General features: G+C 39.5%; 1 protein-coding gene across 2 annotated transcripts in view; it reads left to right on the top strand.

Moving 5' to 3' along the window:
- The first annotated feature begins 1888 nt into the window (after positions 1-1888).
- syt2b (synaptotagmin IIb) overlaps positions 1889-19695 on the top strand; it is a 39912-nt gene continuing 22105 nt past the window's right edge. For both annotated transcript variants that reach the window (XM_027000733.3, XM_027000732.3), the window contains exon 1: positions 1889-2259. The gene's annotated coding sequence lies outside the window, so the exon portion shown is untranslated. The remainder of the gene's footprint in view (positions 2260-19695) is intronic.

Raw genomic sequence — 19695 nt, 5'->3', positions numbered from 1 at the left:
GTGGAGAAAAGGAACTACAAAGGAACACCAAGTTGATCTTTGGCACTACCAACAGAGCAGAAAGCATGCCATCTTTTCCAATTTTCCATTTTTATATATATGTAAACATTTTATGGCCTACCATTACAGACTAGGTAAAATACTCTTACCCTGACATGCAAAACTGGTTTCCAAAATATATAATATACCATAATGCCCCGGCCAGCGTTTCTCTGCTATTGCATTTGTTACGTAGCCCGTTGTTGTTTGCAGCAATTAGGACATTGTTGAATGATGAATTAGGGCTGATCAAGTTTTATGTGGCTTTCCATTCACTGCTATTGTGGCAAGCCAGCTGATCAAACATATGATGTTCAGTACCACTCCCACTCAAACAGTTATGCAGGATTTAACAACAAACCAACTTAACAGGTGAATTTGAGAAACAGAAAATTTACATTTACTTAAACAAAACAGTTTAGATGAAATCCATTGTTTGCCATAATGGTATGGTTTATTCTTCTTTTTATTTTTTGAAGTATTTGTTTTTTTTTAAAAAAAAAGAAAAAAAAAAGAAAGGAGAGACTGAAAATAGCATTGATAAGAGGTCTAAGGAACTGCCAATAGTTATGGATGAGTAGTAAAGTTATAATGTGCTGCCGTAAATCTGGTCCCAATCGTGCATTTGAATTAAGGCAGAACTCAGCAAGACCTTGACATCTTCAGCCCTCTGAAAGATTTTTCTCAAGTATATAGTAAATCTTTTGATGGGTATATTACTTTTGGATCTTATTGACATCCAGCTGTGAAGATATAGCATTGGTTTCAAAGCATGGACAATGAAATGACTGCTATGCATTAAACAATACCAAAGGCTAGTGTTAAATAGAGAACAGATTGTAAATTGTGATAAATAATGATACATACATGCTCAATACCTAGATTTTATAATCACATGTATGTCTGTTACATCTTTGGGGGTATCTATTCAGTAAAAACGTAATCCACATTTAACAATTCCACCCAGCTGTCTGGGGAAGGCTTAAATTTATTTTATTGATTTCAGATACTGGCTTTTAGTCCATCAAGCCCATTTAATTAGGACCGAGGCACCACACAGTAAACTAAATGCGTCTGCTGGAGGGGGAGACGCTTTTTGTCTAATTTGCAGTAAGTAAGCATATAGTCGGGTACAGTATGCCCTTCGACATTCACGCGTTTAAAAATGCATGTAATACAGATCCTGAAAACGTATTAGGGAATAGTGTCCGTGGGGTAGTGTAAGAGAGTTATGGCAGTGAAGGGGCACTCACTGAGCCACTCACTGAGTTTATGATTACATCCCTTTGGATTGTGCAGACTATTCGTCAGTGCGACTTGTACAGTGTTGATATTTCACAGTGTGGAGTTCACACCGGTCTTCCTTAATTCACGGAGAGAACATTAGCGACATGCTGATCACGCCTTAGTGTTGAAAATCGCCGACATAAGAGGCTAGCGCTTTGCGTTACTGCAGAACTACCCCCCCCCCCTCTCTCTCACACACACACACACACACACACACACACACACACCGTGGGATGCTGATGAGGGGAATCTACTTCTTGCATCCGCTGCATTGTACAGTCCTCAGCGTCTGCATACTTCTCTCAGCAGCTAACTGATTGGCTTTCGCTGCGCTCCCCTCGCCCCCTTACTCCTCTTCCCTCTCCCCCTCCCTCTCCCTGACCACCTCCTATCCCGAGTCTGCTTTTACATGTAGGATACTGTAGTATGGGGGGGAAAGTAGGAGAGGAATGGGGCGGGACCATTTCGGGGCGCGTGCCACGAAAAAAATCGCGCTCAGCGAATTGCAAACGAGAACGGTTTTTATTGACTTGTGAATCAACAAATAGGAGCGCCTTGCCAGAAAATACAGCAGTGAATCGCCAGAGGGTATGATGCTGAGAAACGATTGCAGTGGATGAGAATGAAAATGTGTGAGTGTGTCTCTGCGCTTACGCTGGTCCCAAATCTGAACGTCGTCAGGCCAGAGCTCTCCAGAGTGTGTGTGTGTGAGTGAGGCACCTTTGAGGAACGCACCTGGGTTGTGCCAGCTCTAAACACTGCAGAAAGGCGAACATTTTTTAAGAAAAGGAAAAGGAGGATAAACCAAAGTACTGTGAATTTCCAGTACTGCTTTTCTCTTCAAGAGCCCTCAAAGTCCTGCTGCATCTGGCGAAGTTTTTCCCCTCTCATCCTTCACCCCTCCCCTCTTGGTGCAGCACATCTCAGCCCAAGGTAAGCACCCGTTTTTTTTTTTATAACTGTTTTCTTTTCAAGGGATGCTTTTGACTACTTAGCGTTACAGTTGAATCTAATACACGAATACCCTCCAGCAATCATACAAGTCAGTAGAAATTTTGGAAGTTCGGTTAGGTGACAACAGTCGATGAAAAATTCTTCGATTCTCCGTTCAAGACAGAAGTACTGCATGAAGGGGGTGGGGTGAGGACGCTGGGAAGGGGGTTCGCCTGAGTGCAACTTTCTCCTCGCATAGGCAAGTCAGTGTGCGTAGTATCCCAGCGCTGCAGTATAGGATTACATAATAGTGACCGATGTGCGTAGAATGCAAATTGAGAGTTTTCATGTGCAAGTCCTCACTATCAACTAAAATAAACCAATTCACCTTTCTAGACGTCCAGAAAACGTGGCTATAATCATGCTTTGCCGACTGAGCATTTGTACAGAAGACGATTAGAAGACTTTGAGACCATAAATGAGTTAGGCTAGTCATTTGTTTCTTTTGCCTATAATAATGCCACCCAAACGAAGAACTGAAGTTGTTTCCCTGTATGCATGGAACTTATTACCCAGTTTAAGCAGCATCAAATTCATCATTTAAATTGCCCTAAATAAATAACAATGAAGTGGTACTGCAGTGTGGAGTTTCAGGGTGTTTTCTTATATGGGAGGGTTACCCGTGCGGTGAGATGGTTCATAGAGTGCTTTAACCACAGCTTCTTGATGGCCCACAGTGGACTGGAGCTGCTACTACTGCTAACTGTAAGGAAGTATCTTTCTGCTGAACAAGCTGTTATGTCTGAATAACAGTCACGTAGATGCGTATATTGTCTCCTTCCCATAGCTTCTCAATTCCATATTCTTGTCTTATTAAAATGCTACTAAAAATGTGATACTAAGATATGTTTCCCCATTGAAAAGGGTAATAGGGAAACATGGCAAATTTTGCCTTCTTTTCTGGATTTTTTTTATTGGATGGGGACGGGGAGAGAATGGGATGCTGTGCTCGGTCTCACTGAAGGGCATTTGGTTGACCAGGTAGAATAGACTGTTGTGAGGTCAGTGATACACTGCATCCCGCACTGAGTGTCGTATTGAATCAGTCTGCCAATTCTGACACGTAGGAACTCACTCAGAGCACAATAAGATCTGCAGTGGTGCGATGAAAGAGAAAAGCAATTCAGGAGGTAATCTCATTGATTGCAGTGAAGACCAGGGTGAACTGCCAGTGCAGTATCAGACTGGGGGTGGGGGTGGGGTGGAGTGCACGGCAGAAGCTTTGGGCCACTCTACATGAGTGGGTTCCAGTTGTGTCCTTGAGGGTCAGACATAATGGAAGTGCTTATATAGAAAGAGTCCACATGCACACATAGAAACACACACACATACTTGCATGTGCACAAATGCACACACACAAACTTACACATACACACATACATATACACACGTATGAGAATTTTCAATAGTGCTCTGCTCTATATATGTGTGTGTGTGTGTGTGTGTGTGTGTGTGTGTGTGTGTGTGTGTGTGTCCGGGACATGCATTGCTTATGCACCAAACTGAAACAGCTTCCCCCTCAATTCAGTAAATCTTTGTACTGGATTGCTGTATAGGGACTGGTAATATTTGGAGAACAGAGGTGTTGCCGTTTATACCCTGCAATAATGGATGTGCTCTCAGATATAATGACGCAGTATTAGAAATCATAATTCAGCATGGTTATTATTGGGAGAAACCGCTTTCCCACCTTTTTAAGGCCAATCTACTAATCTATAAAAAAAAAAAAAGGTCTACTCTTCAGCCTTAAACTAACAAATCTCTTGTCTACTATCTGAGGATAGGGTGAAAATCCAGTGGGGTTATGTTTATGGACACTTCCATCATTGTTCAAGCCTGCTTATTTTGCCAGTGTTATCAAGGCTATATGAAGCCTTGCCATTTCTCTCCCTCACCCACTGTATGGCTGCATAGTACACATCTAGTTGATGGCTCATGAAATTGAATTTTGTTTTTCTGTTGTAATCGTGATGAAACTAGGATGTTATTTCATACTGAGTACCAGGGTGACTCTTGCATGTCTTTTAAAATTGTCTTAACATTATGAACCAATAAATTAGTAAATAGGTAGTGTTTTGTTAGCTTGTCTTGGAAAGCACAGGCATGTTCTTTGAATTTACCCATGATATAGATATTCATAGCAGTATGGGTGTTTTTAATCATTATTCAGAGGTACACAAATATATCAATTTTACAATATAAAGTGTTCTGTATTTTATACAATGTTTTGCATACTCTATATACATGGTGCATCTGTGTGCTATAAAATGTAATAGGAGCATTTTTGTAAGATGTAATCACTGAGATAGGTGTCACATGCTTAATGGACTGATGGCATTTGAATGCTGCAATGACTGGAGTGACATATTTTATATAAAGTGTATTTGTTAAAATGTATTCAGTTATTAGAATCAGAAAGCTGTTTTTGCAGACTCCTCCAGCAAATGATCAATGAGGCCATGGAATAGGGAGACCCAGAATGCATCAATGGAATTTTGACTTTCCCTTCTGTTTTGTGGCATTTGTTCAGTCGCATCTGTCTTCTGCATGCTGGACATGCCATCCCATGGAGGCCACTGAACTCAAACTCTCTCTCTCTCTCTCTCTCTCTCTCTCTCTCTCTCTCTCTCTCTCTCTCTCTATCTGTCTTGCTCTCTCTTTCTCTGTCCATATCTCTCAGTACCTCTCTCCCTCTCTCTCACTTGCTGTCTCTTTCTCTGTCTCTCCGTGTTTCTCAATCCCTCTCTCTCCCTCCCTCTCTCTGTCTTGCTCTCTCTTTCAATGTCCATATCTCTCAGACCCTCGTACCCTCTCACTTTCTGTCTCTCTCTCTTTCCCTGTCTCTCAATCCCTCTCTTTTTGTCTCTCTCTTCCTTTCTCTCTCCCTGTTTCTCAATCCCTCTCTTTCTTCCTCCTTCCGTCTGCCTGAAAGCATTGCTTTTTTTGAAACTGCCATTTTGCCAATCAGTCCCTTGTGTCATAGCATCATAAATTCAGAGAATGTGGTGAAGAGCATGCTGGGAGTGCGGTTCTTGCCACCATGTCCCCACCCTAGAGCCAAGGACCATGCCAGGGCCTCTGTTTCAAAGATATTTGTGTCCAAAGGCTTCTGGGCAGCCAGAAGAGCTTCTGCACTCTCTACTGCAGTGGCCAGAGGCTGCCCACACACTTTTGGTCACGATTTCCTTGATTGTCCCTATTTTGTTGATGTCTGTCCAATGGACGTAGATTGGAAGGCTGGGCTTTAGCCATGGAGGCTTTGATGAAAACAGCAGTAAACTTTCAGCTGTAGGAGAGTGGTCAGCCTCTGTGCCTACAGGCTGGATGGGTTTTCTGCTGACCAAGTAAAATGAGGTAGAAGTGTGTTTGTGTGTGTGTGTGTGTGTGTGTGTGTGTGTGTGTGTGTGTGTGTGTGTGTGTGTGTGTGCGTGTGAGTGTGTGTATGTGTGTGTGTATGATTGAAGGAGAGAGAGAAGCAGACTGCTCCCTGCGCCTGTGCTCCATTTCTTTGACACATACAACATTTACACAAGTAGATGTAAACATCTCATCCAACTGAAAAGTGCAGAACAATAGAGACAAAATGTCTAGGTAGGTTATTAGGCATATTTTGACTTTTCCCATGAGCAATTACACATACACATTTAGATGATGCTTTACATTAAGGTTTAACAAATAACTCAAATGATTAGATCCTATATCTCGTATGTTTTGTTATTTGGTAAGAGCATTATATAAAGTTATACAGGGAAAGCAGCGGGGAATGAGGCATGAGGAAAATGGGGTGTGAATGTTAACAAATGGCTCAAATGGATGACTGCGACAAGCAGAGTTTTAGGCTGGCACGGCAGGTTACTCTACAGCACATGTCCACTTGTCCAGTGTCTTCCGCCTGAGACACACACACACATATGTGCCCATCCATACACACACTCAGAAACACATGTGTAAACTCTGTATTAACTATCTTCCATTGTTGGCAGTTGTCTCAGTCTAAGGAAAAAGTTGAAAATGAATTGACTTGAATTATGCAACATAATTCAATGTGTGTTTGAACTTTTCAGTACTGCTGTGTGTGTATGTGTGTGTGTGTGTGTGTGTGTGTGTGTGTGTGTGTGTGTGTGTGCAAAGATAGAGAAAAAGAACTATTAATATTACCAACTAAAAAACCAACTAAAAACCAACTAAACTAGACTTAACTGCTAAATGCAGACATACAGCCATGCAGGGATCAACAGATAAATTATCAAAAATAAAGGGCACCCTGGAGTCCAGTAAACATGATATATGTAATATTTTATCCGTCATTTTGGTTTCCATTACTAGCCTTAAACGTTGTTTCAATAACAAGGTTGTATCAATAAGCTAGAGTTTGCTACTTGCGGTTAAAAGCTCTAACAGGCTTTACCACCAAAGCTATAACAGCATGAAGCTAAAATATAAATATAAGTGCAGATATTAAGACAATTTGTTCTAGAACAGTGTTATCTATAGGACCATGTCCTTCCAAGTATCAGTCACACTGTATACCATATTTATCTCACCTCTCAAAGAGTTGAGGATAGACCCTCTTGAAAAGCTGGGGAAAACACTTCAGTAATGAGCTATCAAACACAAATCTTAATTGCACTACTTTCCATAACACTTAAAAATACCTCAGAAACATCTATCTTGCAACATTCATTTAGGAAGGACGGGTATGCTGGCCTACAGATCTGTTTAATATTTTGTTAGCAAAGCAGGAATCTGTCCCAGCCACCTTGATTTAATGGATATGAGGCACTTGATCACTACATTTCTGCCATATAACCTGTGTCAAAACACCCTCAAGTTTTTGTTCATTTGAGTAATATTACTATCATTGCTAAATTGGCTGTTTTCATGGACTGCAAACAAGCTTTTCAGAAGAATCCTTTAGTAATTGTTTTTCCCAAAGTTTTGTTAATGAAAATTTTAAAACTGCAGTCGGGTCTTTTATGCAGTGTCAACATGAGTTAAGGAGACCTCATACTAAGGTCTTATCCTAGTTTTAATTGCAGTTACTAGCTGGCTAAGCTGATCAGGCCAAAAGAAGAAAATGCATTATATTACATATAGTGCTGGAATTGCATAGATAAACATTTATATACAACATTTAATTTAAATTTAAAAAAAGATTCAATTTAGATAATCAATTAGCAGGCATATCAACTTTTCATTCAAACTGGGTTGTGCAGATTGTACATTTGCAATCTTGAAATCATCACGGGAAATGAGCTTACTTTAATTAATAAAAATAGTTTGAGTAGATGCATAGATGTAACCAGCATGGCCTTCGCTAAACAATATATTTGACTCCAGCTGAATATTATTTTCTTTCTCATACTTTCTTTAACAGACTTAATGCATTATTCAATGATAGTGATTTTTGTGTCTTTTTTTTTTAAGGCATCTGAAGCAATGTCTGCTGCACTTCAACAATGATCTGTTATTTATGCAAATTATTTACATTTGTCTTTATGAAAAAGCAATGTAACTTTCACCATACAGTTCCTGAAATATACTGAGCATCCAACACAATGCACGCATGATATAGCCACAATATTTCTGAATATGTCTCTGCTAACTATGGGATCAACCTGAATAATGTATTGAGCACTGTATGAACGTCATATGAGCTTGTAGTCAGTGTGCACCTCTTTCCTCCCATTCCTCTGCAAAGAAGCACTGCTCTGCATTCTGATTTGGGTGCTCGCCATTCACGTCTGTGTACACTCATTAGCGTGTGATCGATGATGTGTGTTTCCAACGTGATCAAATTACCAGCTCAAACCAGGAGCCAATAAGGCTCAGAGACCAGCTGCAGGCTTCTATATAATGTAACATGCTACCTGATGAGTTATACAGTCAGAGTTGTGGACCCCCAGGGCCCTTTTGCCAATCTGATAATCCTAGATTACTTTTCCATTTTCCATTTTAAGGGTGGTAGGGTCTGAGAAAGAAGAGATGGTTTTAAGATCAGTGATACCAGTGTCATAAGCGTCACAGCTGTGTTTTTGTTCCTAACCAAGCATACAGTAAACACAGGCATCATGTATGACTTACAGCCTTCATGCTGTAGTTGTGCAGTGATGAGCATGGAAGGTCTAACACATGTGTGGTAGGCCATAAAATGTAGGCCTTTGTCAGGATTGCAATACTCCATATGTTGAAACATCTTGATTTTTATCTATTCAATGTGTTGACAGTAACAGGAAATGCTGACAAAGGAGGCCAGAAATACCAGGTAATTAGTCACGAGCAAGCCTCTCTTTGGGTCAGACCTTTTCTGTGGTACTCAGTCAAAATGACCCAGATCTAGATAATCTAGTGGTTCTTTCTCTGTTTGGGGGGCTGGTGAAATACAGCCCAATCTGTCTTCCACTTACCCACCTTTCCGCAGACCATATGGACATACTATTTTGAGTGCTGGAAAGCATAACAAAAGTTCTGTGTGCTTATGTCTGTGTGTATGTGTGTGCAAGTAAGCGAGTGTGTGTGTGTCAGTCATAGAGCCATGTAGAGTGTTGGAAAGAGTACATGTGGGCCAGAGTGTCTGACTGGCCTAATTTGTTCGACCTTCGCAGGCGAGTGAAAGGCACTGCAGAGGAGATCACAGCCTCTTTTGTGATGTGCACTCCACCACTAAGAGGCAATAGCTTTTCCAAAATAATACTAACAACTCCTGAGCCATTCCAGACCACTTCAGTGAAGCTGGTCTGTGCACCCTGTGAAAGAATAGACAGATCTCCACCATGCCTCTGCCATGCCTCCACCAGGTCTCCACTGCAGTGCTGTTATTGATTAGCATTGCTCTTATCCAGAGGGGAGACCGAGGCAATATTATTCCTGTCCTTTGTACAGCTGATAGTTGCTTTCACCAGCCAGCCATGTACCGAGACCAGAACATTGTAGTTGGCATCTCAAAGTACCACCTTATTCTCCTATGCCCAAATCTTTCTGAATAAAGTATATTTAATAAGAATCAGACCAGCTGTTATTGGCCATTGTCCAGAAAGCTTTGAGTCAGGGGTCAGTAGCAGGTGGAGGGAACATACTACATAACACCATGCCACAAATGCCTAAACTGGATATGCAGTTTTACTGAAGGATTCAGACCAACACGACAGAGGCATAAGAAGAAATCCTTACCGTGTTCTGTGGATTACTGCTTGTGGTTTGCTTTATTAATTTAGAAGCAACCTGTTTAATCACCATTGTATAATAGTCAGAAGAAGACAAATGATGCAAGTAAACCTGTTTGATTGAAATTGCTTACTGGGCCCATTTTGTTGGACAGCAGAGGGCAGTATAATGGATATTGGGTTAATTCTGCCATGTGACCTCAGTATCAGTCTTCTTTGTATCCGCTAGCACTGTAGTAGTCAAGGATATGGAAACTGGCATCAAGAAAGTCAGTAAGAGGCACCGAAAACAATGTGTCCAGTCCACAAGATAATTGCTGGAAATAACGCTTGGAATCTTAATGATTCCATCTTTAATTAGTTCCTCTAGAATTAATGTGCTGTCTTTTCTGCTTGACAAATTAGAGATTAGACCATGCCAGTTGGTTCTGTTTTGAACACTTTATTTAACTTTGTAATCTTTTTATTCAGATGTAAAGTGTCTTTACTGAGGTGTGGAAGTGCTAGCTGAACCATTGTTATTATTTAAAATTAACATTTGTGTAATACTACTGCATACTGCATTCTATCCAAAACCTGATTTTGATCATAAATCTTAATACTGTTATTTTACTCCAAGGCAATGAATATTTGCATTGTTTGTGCATTTTAATATGACTCGTAATTATAGCTTGTGATCTGGCTGGAAGACGTCAGAGGAAGAACAGTGGATATGCCTCGGTGCCAGTATCCCAGGATACAGATATTCTTATAATGACCAGACAAAAGACATCTTTTGTTTATAAAGCCAATTTTATCAAGCCTGCAGTCTGTGGTCTATGAGAAATGGTAATATATAATATGTTTATAATATCTAATATAATATGTTTATCTGTACCCTGCATCACCTTTTCTAGGTAGGCATTTTGCAATAAGGTATGAACCTGTTCTCACATCCTCGTTTCATCTGATAAAAAAGAAGTGCCATAAACAATCATATATTCTCTGTAATACAGTGTTTGTGGTTTTAGATCTGAAGCTCAGTCTAAATAATAACTGGTAAAAGGAAAAGATTTACTTTTCTTCACAACTAATCTTGTGGTTGAGTGCATTATAATGAGGTCATTCTGGTCAGTAAGCCTTATGATATGATATGTCAAGCTGAAAAACTGAAGAGGACAACTTCTCATTCAGAGAACTTGGTAAAGACCTTAAGTCCTCAACTGGAATATGATGAAAAAGAATTTGAAAGGTTTAAAAAATTTAAATGTGTGCATCTGTGTATAACACTAAACTCTCTGACACCTTTCAGAATTCCACTTATTCAAGTATGCAATTTCCATAATCTGGTATGTTTATGACTCAAATAGAATCTTCACTTCCATCCACATTTTCACAACCATGCGCCTTTTCTCTAGTGTCCATCAGAAACCTCTGCTGCATTGTTTCATTGTGTGCTTACAAAACCTTTCAAGACTCACAGAGACCTACAACTGGATTTTCATAATCCTTCTGTAAACATCCTGAGGTCTTTGTTTGTAAAAGGGATTTGCTGTGGCCAACCCAGAACACCTTCTCATTTTCTCCTTATTACCTATGACATTTTGTTCCACTTCATTGGTCATTTGCATTTCTTTCCTTAATCCATGAAAGCTATTGAGCCATTAACACCAGAATGTTTTCATTGTACTTTCATCGTCTCTTTTCTAAAAGGATCTTCTCAATTATTTCTCCATCCATCTGATTTGGTATATATGATATTGGTATACTACCATACCCTCCTAAGTTTAATCTAAAACTAGAACTTTTATCTCAAGCGACATCCTATTTATTATTTTGTTCATCACTATTTTCATTTGTCCTTTAGTTCAAAAGCATTTAATTAAAAAAAACTCAACATAAAAATAAGGACACACTATGTACAGGCATCATATGGTTACATACAGAAAACATTAAAGCTAGTGCCATACACCACTAGCAAAACATCCTCCCTCTGTGTAATATCCACCCTCTCGTAGAAGCTGGTGTGCAGTCTTATCAACCCTAGTTCTCTGAGTAAGCAGAAAAGAGCAAGAGCTGTCCTAAAAGCTGAGAGATATTCAGCAGAAGATAACTAGTGCATTCCAGCAATGAAATACTGAACTCTACTGCCCTTTCATCTCAATTCAATTAGTTTTTTGGTCTAATAAGATTGTTACAAAGCACAAAAGGCATTGATTCAAGACTGAAAATTGAGGCTTTCATTTACATCATTTAGCAGACGCTCTTATCCAGAGCGACTTACAAAAGTGCTCTGTCATTTACTCATAGAATACAATCTATCCAGTACATTTAGCTGACACTTTTACCCAAAGCAACTTACAATTGTGACTGAGTACAACTTGAGCAATTGAGGGTTAAGAGCCTTTCTCAGGGGCCCAACAGTGGCAACTTGGCAGTGGTGGGGCTTGAATCAGCAACCTTACAATTACAAGTCAAGTACCTTAGCCACTGAGCTACCACTGTCCTGAAAAAGTGGTTAGATTCCAAGATATCAATGAACTAGAATACTGTTGAAATACAGGGATCAATGTTGATACCTAGATGTGCAAAATACACAAGCTCTATCTTAGACAACAATCAGTGCAATAAACAATACCCTACAATAAGTACTAGAGTTTTAGTTAGTTAACAGAGGAGCAAGGCCAGTGGTTATTTAAATAATCCACAAATAGATGGGTCTGCATTTGAAAACTGCAAGGGACTCTGCTGTCTGGACAGCAAGCGGAAGTTTGTTCCACCATCTAGGAGCCAGGACAGCAAATAGTCTCATTTAGTCTTTCTCCTTCAATGTTTTATTTTTAATATATATACACAACGGCAGTGCAAACACATTTTGGAAATAGTGGGTTTTAGGAAAATTATTACAATTTCTGCTTTTATTCAAATGAAACGTTATGTCAGATGCCAGTCAGTGAAAAAAATGTCACTGTAAACCTACTGTTAATAGTTTATTTCCTGTACTATGAAGGAGTACTGTGCATTTTCCCTGACCCTGTGTATTTTGTGTGTGTGTGTGTGTGTGTATGTCTGTGTGTGTGTGTGTGTGTGTGTGTGTGCGTGTGTGAGTGTGTGTGTGTGTGTGTGATTGAGGGAGAGAGAGAAGCAGACTGCTCCCTGCGCCCTCTAGCTTCATATTTCTTTGTTAAACCCCTGCATTGCAGCAGTACTTGCAGAAGGTGAGAGAGAGGGAGAGAGAGGCATATAGAGGGAGAGAAAGAGAAAGGTTAAGAGAGGCAGTGAGATAGAGAGAAAGGGAGCCAGAGAGAGAGAGAGAGAGAGAGAGAGTGGGAGATATATCACTGTTTATCTGTTCTCCCCACACTCAGAAAGAAAGTGAAGTGTGGCACATACAACACAGCACATATCGGTGTCCGGTGTCCGGTGTTTTAGCATAGTCCTTTAACATCTACGTGTGTTCTCTGCCTGCTTTACATTCTGTCTAATCACAGCAAGACATTGAGGACTTACTACCTTGTAGCCATATGAAATATTAAAGATAAGTTGAGCATATCTAAAAGACATGTCTTTTAATGAAAATAAACTTTCCATTTCAGTAACATTAACAAAACCACATTTCAACTACTAGACATACTTCATCATCCCTGCTAGGTGCCATGTGTTCTATGCAACACAGCTGACAGAGAGAACTGTGTTATTTTATAGTGTCTTTGAAAGGGGGGAAACCCTGCATAAACTATACTTACTAGCTTGGTCTGTTTAGGTTTAGATGGGATAAAGTTCCAAAAACATTTTCAGATAACCATGAGAACCTCTTAGCACAAGAATCTGGTCTTACTGTCAACTGACTTTACTCACTTTCTTCTTCTCCATGTTGGGGGAGGAGTGAGCAACAAGCCTCTGAACTAGGTCTTGGCTGCACTTCCACAATGAAGCACCATGCCTGAAGCAGAAAGCACACTCCCCAAAGACTACCACATGAAACAAATAGTGTCAGCTAAGTTGACTGAAAGGAATGTAATTGTCTTTGTGAGTGTAGCAGGACAGTAAGATTTTTCTTATTTTCCTCCCATTTGGCAACTAGAAGCATTTATGTAAGACCCTGAAAATATCAGTAGCTATACCACATATGCTGGTTGCTACACTCTGCCTTCCACAACACTGAGACTTCAAAATTTCCTTTGCCCAGAGAGTGAGTCACTGCATAGGTAGTATATATTTGACTTTGTTAAGTAATCAATATTGTCCATTGACTTCCATTGTCCTAGTCCTGTTTTGTGTACAAGTTTCTGTGAGTTTAACTCTTTTTATGAGGTGCATGCTTTATATATAATTAACAGTTATATAGAGCATATGCCCTAGTAAATGTATGTACACACACTCACACACACACACACACACACACACACACACACTAAGTTTGCCCCAAATAACCCGAGCCAATTACAAGGTGCCCCACGACTGATACAAAATGTCCGACTGTGGAAAGCAATTTAGCAGTATGGTCTCCTGGCAGCATGCACCACTCTCTCAGCATAGTCATAAATCCAGTCAAACAACCAGGGATGTCTTTTATCAGCAGAATAAATCATGTGATAATCAATGGAAGAGCCTCTGGCTGAAGGGACAGAGAGCTTGGGCCCTGCTCATGATTGAAAATGTGATTGCGTCGACGCATCAGTGGCAAGGGACAAAGGGGTTATCGCCATGGGAATGGAATATGGGTGATCATTGTGTCCAGTAGGATTAACGATACGACACAGACAGATAGACAGACAGACAGACAGACAGACAGACAGACAGACAGATAGACAGACAGATAGATAGATAGATAGATAGATAGATAGATAGATAGATAGATAGATAGATAGATAGATAGATAGATAGATAGATAGATAGATAGATAGATAGATAGATATCCTAAGCATTAATTTGTACATAAATCCTCCCAGTCAAACATAAAGGGGTCACAGATCACAGCAGGATCTGCAACAATTATTGCTAATTTATTAAAGACATAAAGACATCTTACTATCGAACTAGAGACATTAATCCCATACTAAAATTAGACCATTTCACAGAGTTTTGGGTTAATTAGATGGCAGTGAGCTGCCAGATTCATGCATTATACTCTATATAGGGCAAAGAAGAATGTCGGTTATATTATTGTCCTTTAAGTAGTAAGTAAAGGGCTTGAAAGATTTATATTGTCTTTTAATGACAACAGGGATGATGCATTTAATTGACTGTATTTTTTTTTTAAATATTCAATACTTTTGACTTTTGCTGCCATTTGTATACATTATACATGCATTAAACATACATTAATGTTTTGTCAAATAACAAAAACAGTTATAGTACTTATCTAGAACAGTGCAGAAACACCAAAACTTAGCAAGTGAAACTTTTAGGTAATCTGGTTTTGCTACTTATGTTATCCATGCCTTGTGTTCAGGGTGACTAATTGATTAGGGGGTGGCAGACTCCATCTGGTGTAAGGTGATTCTGCCAAGTGGGCACCATATGGCCCTGTGCCAGTAGAACACTTCACATCTCTTCACCCTCTGTCACAAGAAGGGCTGTGAACACTCACACAGACACACACACTCACTCAGGGAGGGATTCCCTCATCAGTAGGCAAGCACAAGGGGAAGGCAGCAAGATGTTACTTGACTGCAGGAAGGACACAGTTCAGTTTTTTGTTTTTTTTTTTTTTTTTTCGGGAATACGGAGTATAAAAAAATGTAAAGTATAATGGACGTTAATATTTATAAATACAAGTCATAATTCAAAGATACCTTGCAAAAATCATTACCTATACAGAAAATATAATGTTCAAGTATAAAAATAAAAATTTATATTTCTAGTGTAAAAGTATATTTTCCTGAAACTATGTTCAAGCCAAATCTATCAGACCAATACCACTGTAGTAAAATGACCACATTAATAGGATAACTAACCTAAGAAAACTTACAAAACAAGCAAGTCCTAATTCCTCTTTAAATCCTTTAGGTGTAAAACAGTCTAAAACCAGCTCACATGATAAACACCTTTTTTTTCTGTCTCCTCCACACCATGCTGGTATAATTGTTTCTATTCTACAATCCTTCATGAAAGATCAGACCGTGACTGGCATCTTAAAAGTGTCTGGCCAGTGGAGAATGTGGATCATCTCTTAAAATAGCACTTTTAAGATCCTTAAACTATCTTTCTAAGAGATATATTGAAGTCCACATGGGCTGCATGTGATCAAGAATATGACATGAGTCGATGCAAAAGTAACAACCTGATTTCATATTCCTGTCACGTGATATTGCTACAATGTCACTTGGCTCTCAAGGCATTCTCACATGTACAGTTTCTTCAGGAACAATTTCTGTTGATAGTGTATCACAGTTTACAGATCCCTAAGGTTTTGTCCTCTATAATAACTATAGAAAGGTAATCTCTGAATAAACTGAAAGGACATGACAGTGTTTGTTGATAATGGAATTGAAGGTGAAACTGGAAAGTAAGAATGATATATAACAACCCCATGTTTGGGCTGTATGTTTCCTCAGAGAACATGCATCTGATCCTTGTTTTGATTTGTCATAACACTGTCCCACCACTAATTACTGTCTTTTCTGTCTAGTCTTTTGTATAACAAGAAATTGTTATACATTTTCGAACTCACTTCTTCAAAGTCATCATCATTCATCCATGACTATCTAAGTCTCAGAACTAGGGAATTCCCTTCTTTAGTGGCACATACTTGAAACTTGAGGTATGAAGGATACAATTGTGATCAGCAGGTTTTCTATGTAATGTCACATCCTTTAATTACTGAACCTCAACCACTGATCACTTTCTATAGTACACATATATTCATCATGTGGATTATAATTCTCTCTCTCTCTCTCTCTCTCTCTCTCTCTCTCTCTCTCTTTCTCTCTCTCTCTCTCTCTCTCTCTCTCTCTCTCTCTCTTTTCCTAATTTTCCCTGATTGGTATTGGCAATAAAGCCCCTCCTGCATCATCAGTTCCCAGCTACACTAAATCACTGGCCTCTGCAGTCTGCATAGCAACACCACTCACTTTCACCATTATTTATGTGTGGGCTGAAATGACACAACAGAAGAACGACTTTGATCTTGCACCTACATGCATTGCAAATCGTTATGTTTAATTTCATTTTTTAAAGAAGGCACATTTAACATCGTGCTCCAGGCCTGTGCAAATATGACATATAACTTAGCTTGGCTAAGATAATATGCTGTGTAAGACAAATAAGGTGTGTTTTTTCCCTCCTACCTCCTCATTATCTAAAGCGTCTAGGAAACCTGAATTAAGCATTCAGTTTTAGCTGTCCTGTCACATCTTCAAGAAGCATGTCTGCTACAGCTGCTACCACACCTGCATCTTTCTTCCTTATTAACAGCTATTCATCTTGGAATTCATCTTTAGCTTAGTATAAAAATATTTACTGTATTGCATTAATGGAATAAATCAGAATTATAATGGTACTTTTACTTTGTAATTCCTTTTCCTGAACTATGGAACATTGATTTTTTGGCATGGATAAATTCTCCTATTCTGTATAATTGACTGAGATGAATTAGACTGCTTCATAACTCATTTTTTTTTTATCATTGTTGAGGGGTAAAATTAAATTGTGCTCTGCAGGTTGAGTGTAACTTTTGCTTTAGAATCAAACAGAAGGCACTTTTTCTAAGGGGGCTTGGTTACTTTTTTATGTGCCTAAGGCATGCCTGAAACCACATTAAAATGATAAGGAGATTCAAGTTATCTGCACCACCTGGACAGTCTAACAACATCTGGCGTAGACTTGTGATGTGATATTTAAGACAACCATCAGAGGCAACATACACTTGTCATCCTATGCTCCAAAAATATCATCTCTCAAGTAGAAGCATTTTGGAAGACTTTCACCTTTGTTTTTCCTAATGGCTCTATATTGCATGAAAGTCTATATATCACAATACATTTTAATTACAAGGTCCATTTACTCTACTCCCTTTATTTTTAGGTGTGTGTTCACAGATACTATAAGTTACTCTGTTTTGTTTGCCTCCTCAAAATTGACACTGAAATCATGTGACCCTGTTCAGAATGACTAAATAGACTGCAGTTTCTTCTGAAAAGGCATCTTCCCTTTTCTGTTTTGGTCAGTGCCCATGTTCTCTCTCTCTCTCTCTCTCTCTCTCTCTCTCTCTCTCTCTCTCTCTCTCTCTCTCTCATATCTCCCTTTAGAATGATTAAAACAGTATAACCCCTAAGGGGGGAGGATTTTACATATTGTTCATTTGAGATTGTCCTCTAGTAACCATCCAGGGCGTAGCTTACTGCATGCAGTACCATGTGAGCAGCATCTTTAATGAGATGTGTGTGTGAGAGAGAGAGAGAGAGAGAGAGAGAGAGAGAGAGAGAGAGAGAGAGAGAGAGAGAGAGAGAGAGAAGAGAGAGAGAGACAGAGAGATAGAGAGATAGAGAGACAGAGAGAGAGAGAGAGACAGAGAGATAGAGAGATAGAGAGAGCGATTGGGTGTGCAAGGTGTGTGAAACCGTGAGGGTGTTGAAAGATGGAGGGGTGTGTGTGATGGGGGCTACTGCGGGTGTGTGCGTGCATGTTTGTGTGTCACTGAGCTTTGCTGCAGTGGAGGGAAGTGAGGGGCACTGCAGTTTGCTCTGGTGGGAGAGTCAATGGGGAATGCTACCTCACCACTGAGGCTTTAGGACCACCACTCATTTTGAATGGGTGGCTCAGAACTGGAGGACAGATCTATTGCCTGGTAAGGGGTTTCCCTTCTCTCTCTCCCTCTCTCTCTCTCTCCCAACCCCCCCCCCCCCCGAACTCTGAGCTTTTCTGTGTCAGTTCTGGCATACTTACAGAGTTACTATTGTATTAGCTTTTGAGATTTCAAAGAGTTCATTTTGGAACAATATTGGGTTGAAGGTTTGGAAACTTGGGCATGTAAAATCGGTCACTATTTAGTTCAAGGCTTACCTCATTGCCTCAGTGAAGATTGGCAAGCCTATTAGAACAGGTGCTGTAGCAATTAAAATGACCATAATTAATTAAGCCATTTACTAATGTATCCACAGGGCCAAATCTTTAATAATTAGTCCACTGGAATTTGAGTTTAGTGCCTGCAGGTCCCATTGCAGAGTGTAAAACTATTATACTGGCTATATTTAATAATATTTCTTCATTCATCCTTTTTGGATATGGATGCACATGGGATCTGTATTAGTGACAGTAAAATGTTTCATGACTTAATCTGCTATGAACACTTTATGCCAATACATTGTCACTATCTATTCATTGAAACGATGCATGCTGTATTGTAGGACACAGATGCAGAAATGATGTTTACTTGATGACCGAGATGTTCTGTCCGGAAGGTGTTGCTCTGGGTTAAGGTGGTGCTATAATTTGATTGCATCCATGATTGCTTTAGTGTCAGACAAGGACAAGCAAGCACCCAGTAGACCTTCCAAACGTAGTGGTATTTTGTGCATGTTGACTTACTGGTATGACTCTTCAATAGCTTTGATAGGTCATTCCATTTAGAAGTTACCCTGCATAGGCACACATTTGCCAAATGACCAAATAAATATCTCCATTCCAGAGGATGTATGACGGCGTATTAAGGATGTACTTGCTGAACATATTATCATGAAGCAGGTTTTTTTACACCTAGTAGAACAATTGCAGTTCCGTCAAATCAAAAGTTAGGCAGAGGTAAATCTTACCATATGTTTATGAAGAATGAAGAAGCATCACAGAATTGACAGAATGAACTGTTCTGCCTGGATAGGGTACATGATTAGAGATTATGGCCTTTGACACGACACCAAGGACAGTGATGTCAGGTGTTTTTCAAACTTTCCTTTAGTCACTCATCAATACTTAAGAATTAATAATTGCTCTTGTCTAATTTACAAATTGTATAATAGGACTTGTCAGCTTTCGCCAAAATGCCTTTACTTGCACTTCTATGCCAAGATCTAGCCATGACAAGCCCCCTGAGATTTCACCATAAACTAGAATGGTATTTCCCACACTGAATGGCCTGCTCTACCCCACACAAAGCTATTTAACAAAGTTATCTAGGCTTCTTTATCTTGACTTTTGCATAGTACCACTGAAAAGGAAAAAACAGGACAATCTCTCAATGCTGTAGATGATGTGTGTTGTCTCCATGATGCTGTATATGATGTGTGTTCTCTCT

The sequence above is a fragment of the Electrophorus electricus genome, chromosome 7, assembly GCF_041902795.1.
Source record: "Electrophorus electricus isolate QZ-2024a chromosome 7, ASM4190279v1, whole genome shotgun sequence".
Lineage (NCBI taxonomy): Eukaryota > Metazoa > Chordata > Actinopteri > Gymnotiformes > Gymnotidae > Electrophorus > Electrophorus electricus.
Note: the sequence above shows the minus strand (reverse complement) of the source record. Positions and strands in the feature narration are given on the sequence as shown.